The sequence below is a fragment of the Tasmannia lanceolata genome, unplaced genomic scaffold (genome assembly GCF_043159265.1).
Source record: "Tasmannia lanceolata isolate RefF3 unplaced genomic scaffold, GAP_Taslan_0.1 ptg000048l, whole genome shotgun sequence".
NCBI lineage: Eukaryota > Viridiplantae > Streptophyta > Magnoliopsida > Canellales > Winteraceae > Tasmannia > Tasmannia lanceolata.
The window spans coordinates 300,199-309,835 of NW_027518725.1; the positions used below are offsets into that span (position 1 = coordinate 300,199).

Sequence of the window (9,637 nt, forward strand, 5' to 3'; positions counted from 1 at the left end):
TATGTCCGAGCCAAGCTGGCTAGTCCTCCTCCTCTTGGATTTTTCAATAGATTTCATATGTGAATTCTAGTGTGGAGATTGTGGTTTATGAAGGCTTTCTTCATCAAAATTTAGTGAAATGTATTTCTGATAAACATTATCTCTGTTTCAAATTATCACTAAATTATCTACTCTGCCGATTATTATCACTAAATTGTGTTGGATCCTTTTATTGCTTTACCTAATTAACATTTGTAATGTGTTGGAACTTTTAGTGTAGTTTTAGGCACTGTTTGGATTGCATGAATTGTTTGGAAAAGAAGAGATTTTCCAAAACAGGCAGAAATGAGCTTCCCATATCTCTCTCTCTCTCTCTCTCTCTCTCTCTCTCTCGTGAGAATCTGCACATCTTATATAGGGAAATGGTATCTGCGGGAAATGGTATCTGCACTCCCTTCTCTTGATAATGGCACTCCCTCACTTCATTGAATGCTTTTCAGATTGGCTGTTGATATGCAACCATGTTTTGATACTTGCATTAACTCATCTTGCCTTTTCTGTTTTAATTGGCTTATGAGTGCTTTTTGGGAATTGAAATAACCTTTGGCAGCTGTTTAAATACCAAAAGACAAGATGAGTTAGTGCAATTATCAAAATATGGTAGTGCCAACATCAGTTGCCTGCATAAATTTATGTAGGTAGAAGTGGGTTTAGAATCAAAGGGGACAACGTGAAGAGGACTACTTTCATAATCTCATGTGTCTTACAATATGTATTGTTTCACATTGTGGGTTCCACCTTATATATCAAATGGTTCAAAGAACAGCATTTTAATCCAATTCTCTTAACTGCCCGCTTAAGAGAGCCTAAAAAAGAATGATCAAACAGATTAAATTTAGGCAATGGAATGCAGAACTCTACACCAAAGTTTTGGTGTAAATTAACTTATCTCAATCCTATCCAAAGTACAAAAACCTAGCGAGTTGACTCAGTTAACTAGGGGCCATCAACTTGACCTGAAACTCTGCTGAGTTGACTCAAATGGACCAAGAACTCCAGGGTACAACCACTCCTTGGTGGGCCCAACAATTAATTTGTTGAAATCTTAGGATGATCCTAGCCCTCCGATCCAAACCGGTCTCTCTCCATAGGATGAACCTAGCCCTCCGTTCTAAAGAGAAACTGCATATTATGGAAACCTCTTTAGAGTGTAGGGTTTCGAACATCCCTTGGAAATAATTTTTGGGGCATGGCCTATTTACATCCTTGGAAATAATTTTTGGGGCATGGCCTATTTACATCCTTGGAAATAATTTTTGGGGCACGACCTATTTACATTGTGGCACATCAAATGGATGGTTTGGATCATCCTATGGTGCAGGCCGTACAGTAACATTAGGGCCCAGTTGTAGGCCTCACCCATATTTATCAAAAATGAAGCGTACGGTCTACACAATAGGATGATCCAAGCCGTCCATTTGATGTGCCGCAATGTAAATAGGTTGTGCCTTCAAAATCATTTCCACTACCTATTTACATTGTTGGTTGCTATAAGTGAGAGGGAGATGAAAAATAGTAATGGAAAATGTGAAACATTGTCAAAGAAGGTAAAGTGGGCAAATAAATGATTTGCCTGTATGTGGGGTCTTCCCTATCAATTATTTATGGTCCATTTGTATGATGTTGACTCTTTCCTAACAATAATCTGTGGCATATTTATGTCTTTCTTCTAAGACCATCATAGAAGGGAGATTTTATATGGTGCGCTATAGGTGGATATCTCTATGTCTTGAGAGAGAGAGAGAGAGAGAGATGACAAATACATGCAGTGTGGGGGTAAGGGGTGATTAGAAAGATTAGAAGGGTAAATTTGTGGTAGGACTTTGGTCCGATATTATACGGGAGATGATAAATACACCCCCTTCTTTGGTTTAATGTGTCCTCTTTTCACTGAAAATGTTAAGGGGCCGTTTGGATACGTGGGTTTTAGAATCCAGGATTTCTTCAAAATTGTAGATGAGAGACAAGAGAAGAAGTTGACCGGCCGTCGTTTTCTGGTTTCTCGCACTTCTTTTTGTCAGCAAGAGCGTAGCAGATCATCCCATGTTTCCTGGTTATAGAAATCTTAGGATGCAGTAGAGACTTCTAAAAACTGGATTTCTTACTTAAAATCCAAGAAACACTGTCAGGACAACATACAACAGCCTGATCATGAACCCTCTTTTACACTGTTTTCAAACTAAGACATGGATTCTAAAATCCGTGTATCCAAACGGCCCCTAATGCTATGTATGGTTGCCGGGTTTTTTTTGTTCCCGGGATTTATGTGGGAGAAAAAAATACCCTGGGAGATAGGTGGGAAAAAAAAGTCCTAGAAGTATCCTGGTAAAATAAAAATCCCATGTTTGGTTATGTGGGAGAAAAAAATACCCTGAGAGATATGGTGGGAAAAAAAAAACCAACCCAACCGAACCATTCGGCTTGATGGGCCTACGAACCATTTGACCTACCCATCCGACCGGTCCACCTTCATCTTGATCCAACGGTGCAAATCAAATCTGGAAAAATTAAAGGCTCCAATCGCTCCTTGCGACATTGCGTACGTGCGAAGTGCAAAGTGCGCCTAAAAAAGCGCCAATAAAGCGCCACTATGCGCCCTATAGCTCATTGCCCACGCCGCGCACGCGCGTGTGCGAACGGTGCGTTTCACCGTCCCGCGGGTCCAACCATGGGTTCAACCCAATATGCAATCAACAAGTATTAAAAAAGTGTAGTGCTTTATAAGCCCTTCTCTTTCCTTTCTCTCATCCGGTACGGAACTTTCTTTTCAACTACACTTCTACATCCTTTTGTAAAAGCAAATCTTTCCAAGAAAACATTTTCTTTTTCCCAAACGCTTTTGATAAAATATTTTCCAAACACTAAAACATGCAAAATACATGATTTTGAAAGTCCAAAATCACTAACAATCCCCCACCATTTTCAAAATCAAAGAAAATTTTCTCATCAGGCTTGGAAATCTTATGCATAGATGAATGTATCTCTCGATTTGAACCTTCACATAGTGAGGACATATCAAAGTTAACCAGAATTGCATAGTAGACGTATCTTTGAACTAGCTATTCTATTTGGTTAACCGAATACGTCTCACACACAAGATTTCACCTCTTTGGGCAATTTCTAAAAACCGACACATGTACTGGCCTTGTGTCTATATCTTGGTTTCATGAGCGCTCTAGAGACTAGCCAGGTCTCATAGGAAGCGGCACCATTCCCACACTCACATAGGTAGGCTTATCAAGAGTGCCCCTGTAACTAAAACACTCCAACACTATGTTATAAGCCTATTAAGAGTTTAAATACTCAGCCTTCTCCTTTTAAACATTAAATGTACCAAGCACTTTACCTTGGGATGGCAAATAATACATATTATTGTGCTTGCAATCACTCCATGTTATGTACTTGGACTCATTGTGTTGAGTTGAGGTTCCATCATTAGTGACTATTGGTTAATGGCTTTAACCCCATCCCTAATGATGTTTTACACACCAGATCTCTTGCAAGAGCTTTAGTAACTCCCCCACTAAGTGCGCCTAAAAAAGTGCCAATAAAGCGCCACTATGCGCCCTATAGCCCATTGCCCACGCCGCTCGTGCACGTGTGCGAACGGGTCCAACTATGGGTTCAACCCAATGTGCAATCAACAAGTATTAGAAAAGTGTAGTGCTTTATAAGCCCTTCTCTTTCCTTTCTCTCATCCGGTACGAAACTATCTTTTCAACTACACTTCTACATCCTTTTGTAAAAGCAAATCTTTCCAAGAAAACATTTTCTTTTTCCCAAACACTTTTGATAAAACATTTTCCAAAACACTAAAACATGCAAAATACATGATTTTGAAAATCCAAAATCACTAACAGAGTAAAATTAGGAAGTCTAGATCGACTAGGATTTTATCTTCTAAAAAGCCTATAAATAGGCATTAATGTAAACGTTTATTATCTTTTTGGAATAAAATCTCAGTTGCCTTCATCGATTTGTTGCTTGTTGCCTTCGGAAAATCCAAACGATCCATAGCCATCTGCTGCTACAGGTTCGATCTACACCTTGCTATCTTCTTCTTTAATCTATTTTATACCTATCTGCCCCTTTATCCCATCCCATTAACACTCTCGACCGATATCCCTCCATTCCCCATAGTTTAAGTCCATATTTACCCATCCTAACACCCACTGAGAACCTCACCTACAAGCTGAACCTACCCGTTCCTTTCATATTGTTTCACTTTTCAACAGCCCCTTCCAAACCCTATTTATTCTAGCCTATTTTAGCCCCTTCCCTTGGTCTGATCCTCACATTTACTAGTCCCCTCAACCATCCTCCCTGCAGTCCTCCTGCTGTCCATGTTTACCTCAACTCCCAAGTCGCCCAAAACAATCTAATTAGTGGGTTTTCTTTCCTCAAAAAACCGTTCCTTAATTGCCTCTTGCATCCCCATGATTTTCCATCCGACCACCCTCTTTACCCAACTCATCTTGTTTCTTAACCTCTGTTGAAACCATGGTTTAAAATTTCGACCGAAATCCGGATTTCGGATACCGGTGGGGACCAAAACCGGAATTTTCCGAAATTCCATTTTTCGCCCTTTCGGATTTCGGTCCGAAATTTCGGTTTAATGACATTATATATTTTTTAAAAAAAGTGTTACAAAATTTCGGAATTTGGGTCCGGAATTTGGAACCAAATTACCAAATTTCGGCGAAATCCGAAATTTCGGTTTTTGGTAGGGTCTGAAACGGTTACTGAAACCGAAATTTTAAACCTCGATTGAAACCACCTTAATTCTCCAACCACTTTAAACCAAGAAGTACCCTTAGGATTCTCTACACACCCCCTTTTAGCTTCCGCACCTTTATTTCCCTACATGTAATCAACGTTGTTTAATCTTCCGCTATACGCCCCTGTGTTAGTGAGCCATCTAATGGGCAGTTTGGATCATCCTATGGTGCGGGCCATACCGTGCTTTTAATAAAGTGAGGAGTGCGATCATCAATATACAATAGTGCCGATAACATTTCGCTTGCCAAAAAGATCTGCAGCTAATTAAAATACAAAGGACAAGGTGAGTTCACAATTCGATCATTTATCGGACTAATGTATCCCTACATGATGATTTTGCTTTTGTTAGACAAGCATGTAGTGAATACGGCCGAGCTGTAAAGAAGTTAGCGTTTAAGTTGGTGGAGCTTATTTCACTGAGCTTGGGATTACCAGAGAAACGGTTGAATGACTTATTCAAAGATAATACCGGCTTTATACGCCTCAATCACTACCCTCCTTGCCCTTCACCTCACCTTGCTCTTGGCCTTGGTCGCCACAGTGACTCTGGTGCTCTAACTGTTCTTGCTCAGGATGATGTTGGTGGTCTCGAGGTAAAGCGAAAGACTGATGGGGAGTGGATCAGGGTCAAACCCATCCCTGATGCTTACATTATCAATGTTGGTACCATTATTCAGGTACTATCAGCTTATGTGAAGAATGCTTTTATATGCGTTTGGATTCTTAATATCATGAATCGGAATCGGCATTTTCTTTTGATTCCTATTCCAATTTCTCAGTAAACAAAATGGAAAAAAAATCAAAATAATAAATTTAGGAAATGATATTCTTCAAAATAAATAAATTTGGGAAATGATATGTGCAGAACCATGTTTTTAATAATTGCACTAACTCTTGTATCGTATTATTTAAAGAGCTATCAAAGGCTATTACGTACAGTTACCAAAAAGCTCTAACAAAGCCGATTAAAAATGAAAAGACAGTGTTTGTGCAATTATTAAAACAGGGTTGTGCTGATATCATTACACTAAATTTAATTAGAAAAAATTTCGATAAAAGTTTCATTCCGACCGAATACCACCTCTTGAGCAGGAAACTGATTCAACATTTTTCCTCCCCTAATTCCTCCCTGGTGTCAATTCTGGTACTTCTTCATATTTTGAACCAAAAGTCAGAATCAGATTAGGATGCCAATTCTAGTGCCTGATTTTCTGCAGTCCAAAAGCACCCTAAGAGTAACTGTAATTTCATGGGTCTTGTGGGCAGGATCATTGATACTGTGGGCTTGTGGCAACTCCATCATTGAACCAACAGCCCACTTCTACTTTTGTGTGCTTTAATTTTTCCTTGGAAAAATATGCAAATACATCATATAACTTGTAATAGAAATTGTATAGTTAATGACTTCCAAGGCAATGTCCATTTTCAAATAGAGGATTAAATTGATAAGGACTGATTTTCTTGGAATCCAAAGAAGCAGTTAGATTCTTAATTGGGCTTATTTCAGGTTTGGAGCAATGATAAGTATGAGAGCCCAGAACACAGAGTGGTGGGAAACTCAGAAAGAGAGAGGTTCTCTATCCCTTTTTTCTTGAACCCTGCAGACTACCTTATGGTGAAGCCTCTGGAGGAGCTTGTAGACGAGCAGAATCCCCCCAAATACAGAGAATATAACTGCGGAGAGTACTTTAAGTCAAGGAAGAACAGCAATTTCAAGAATCTGGGTGTTGAAAATCTTCAGATATCTCACTTCAAGATATAACGCCAATAAACATCTCATGTGGTGACTTATGTGAATATTTAGCATGTAGTGTATGTTTTTTGCCAATACATAATAATAAGCTTTGTAGGCATAGTATGGTTAATGAGATGGAAATGCCTTTGGCCACATGGATTTAAGCTACTAAAAATGCTACCGTCTTGTCACAACCAATTATTAATCTATAAAATACAAACACACCTACCACGCCAAAGCCATAGGGGAAAATTCCAATTATCATTCTTCTTACAGCTAAACGTTTATTATCTGGGCTCAATCTTGAGGAATTTAACATATGACATCCTTTATGATGTCTTATTTATGTTGATTCTTTTCACGTCTCAATCTTGCAAATATGATCTTTGTTCGATATAGAAATTGGTCCCCTGTGATGCCTACTGATGACCCATCCGAGCAGTGGTCTTAATCGCCAAAAAAGTGTCACACATACAAGTGAAGGTCATTTTTGCTTAGATCGTCTTTCTAATTGATCTTTATTTTAGAATGTGAACTAATTTTTTGGGAGAGTAATACCCAGAAAGATTTTAATGGATGGCTAAGCTGTGTGTATCCAAGGTATTTGGAGGTTGTTTCACCTCCTCTATTAAGTGTGTAGTCCCAAATTTGCCTTTCACCTTTCACTTCTTTATTTTGGTAAGGGTTGAGATTAGTCCAACTGAAAAACAAGTTTTTTAATCTCAGCCCTTTACAGAAAAGTGAAAGGCTGACATACAGGCGACACACTTAGTCAGGAGGTGCAACAATCTTAGGAATTTGACATAAAATGTACATTGCAAGATGAATATATAAATGCAAACAATTAAACTTCTTCTTTAACAAATGAGGAAGTCTCGACTGAAGGGAGCCCTTGCAAAAAAGAGGTGAAGGAGCTCCCCCATTGGCTGCAAATCATGGTGATTTGCAGCCAATGGGGAAGCCCTTTCACCTCTTTTTTGCAAGGGCTCTCTAGACTATGGTGATGTGCAGCCATGGGGGAGCCCTTTCACCTCTTTTTGCAAGGGCTCCCTTCAGTCTAGACTTCCTCTTAACAAATATGCTAAACCAGAGAATATGTTTTGCGAAAGACTCTTTTATTAATTTCAAAGAGTTCAACATTGAGGCTCTAGTCATTACTATTCCAACAACAGTAGCAACACTAGTAAAAACCGCAGTAGTCGTAGTAGAAAAAAGAGACTTAAAAGAGTATTTCTGGGCAATCCCTACAAGAGACTCATATAGCTTTTTTGGCTTTGAAAAGAGAGGCACATGGTCTGGACCTTCAATCTTTATATGCTCTTTCACTGAAAAATTTCTCATCATCCAGCTCTGAAATTCCGGTGGAATCGCTTCATCTTCAGTACCAGATATATAAACGCAAGGGATAGATCCATATCTTTCTTTCGAAAATTTCGCTACATTCTGTAAATCTTCTTCAAAAAATTATGTAACCCTCACCAGCTTTAAGGCCAAAATATAATCCTGTTAGCAACCCAAAAAAATGCTCGAAAATTGTTAGCCATCTTAAAAGCAAGTCCTTCAAAATATAAAGCAGAAAAATGAACTTCTACATACACAAACTGATGTGAGATCCCACCTGGTTAGATAGAACTAGCAACAAAAGTGACAAATAAAAGCTCGATTTCACTCAATTCCTATCTTCTAAGCAGCTTGTGATTCTCTGGTAATGGAGATACATGAAATTTGTAAGAACAACAGACTACTTCGAGGGTAGTAACCTCCTAGAACAAGAAAAGGAAAATACATAGTATAAAGTTTTTTCTTCCCCTTTTGCCCTAACTCCTCTCCTTTTAAGAATATTTGCTAACCAATTCTGTTATGCTTTTTTTTTTTTTTTAATATCACGCGTAGTCATCCAATGCACTAGGCCTTTTTCTTTGCCTCATGCTCTTGCGTGTGGGTATCATTTCAGGGGGTTTTATTGCCACATCAGCTGTCCAGGTGGCACTATCCTCACCCTTGCCTTGAGTCATATCATTACCATTCCCTTCCCAAAGAACCTTGTCCTCAAGGTTCAGTTGAGGATACAAGTGACGTAGAGTATTGCCGTCCTCCCAAGAGGCCTCTTCTAATGGCAATCCTTCCCATTGCACTAAGGCTTGAGCTACCCAGTGCTCTTGCCGTTTCAAGTGGCGGTAGTTCAGAGTAGCAACTGGTTGCGTAATCGTAGCACCGTCAGAAGTCATGAGGGGTAATGGAATTGTCTGGTTGGCAGGGTTCCCCAAACACTTTTTGAGAGTTGAAACATGGAATACAGAGTGAATGCGAGCTGCTGGAGGTAATTCAAGCTTATAGGTAATGTTACCAATCCTTTCTAACACCTTGAGGGGGCCAAAAAATTGCCGTTCGAGCTTTTGATGGGTTCGTAAAGCCACTGATTGCTGGCGATAAGGCTGAAAAGCTTAACAAAGACCCAAATGCCTGGTTCAAATTGCTTATCAACGCGATTTTTATCCGCTTGATTTTTCATTCGTGTTTGTGCCTGAGTGAGATTGGCTTTAAGCTTTTGTAAAATGTCATCCCTGGTGTATAGTTCTTGATCAACAGCCTCGTTAAGAGAAGAGCCAGGAATGTACCTGAAAAGAGTAGGAGGTGGCCTTCCATACGAGGCTTGGAAGGGAGTCATACCCGCTGCAGTGTGGAAGGAAGTATTGTACCAATACTCAGCCCAGTGCAAATACTTGACCCGCTGCAGGGAGTCATACATGCGATCGCATTCCCTTCCAATAAAAGTTCACAGCTACTCTCCTATATGTTCTTAAGAAACCAGCATGTCCCCCCATCGGAGAGGAGTGGAACTCCTGTAGGAATGCTTCACAGAGGGAAGATTCAGTAGCGACTACCAATCGTTGGTGGAAGTACAGTAACCTATTTTTGAGGGAGTATCCCGTATACTTAGAGGGGTCTGTCGCTAGGCCGTTGCAAACAACTTGGAGTTCAGGACTTGTAGTAACCTCTAACCGCAACTGAGCCAAGAAATCTAATGTGGGAGCAGAAAGTGCAAAGAACCCGCAGATTCCGGTGACTGAGGGGAGGAGGGGA

At 39.8% G+C, this 9,637-nt stretch overlaps 1 pseudogene across 1 annotated transcript; it reads left to right on the plus strand.

The window, feature by feature from the left end:
* Positions 1 to 401: 401 nt before the first annotated feature.
* On the plus strand, positions 402 to 6,688 carry LOC143864429 (jasmonate-induced oxygenase 2 pseudogene; annotated as a pseudogene). The gene is made up of 3 exons (XR_013241156.1): positions 402 to 420; positions 5,107 to 5,495; positions 6,326 to 6,688. The product of XR_013241156.1 is annotated as a jasmonate-induced oxygenase 2 pseudogene (transcript).
* Positions 6,689 to 9,637: the final 2,949 nt, after the last annotated feature.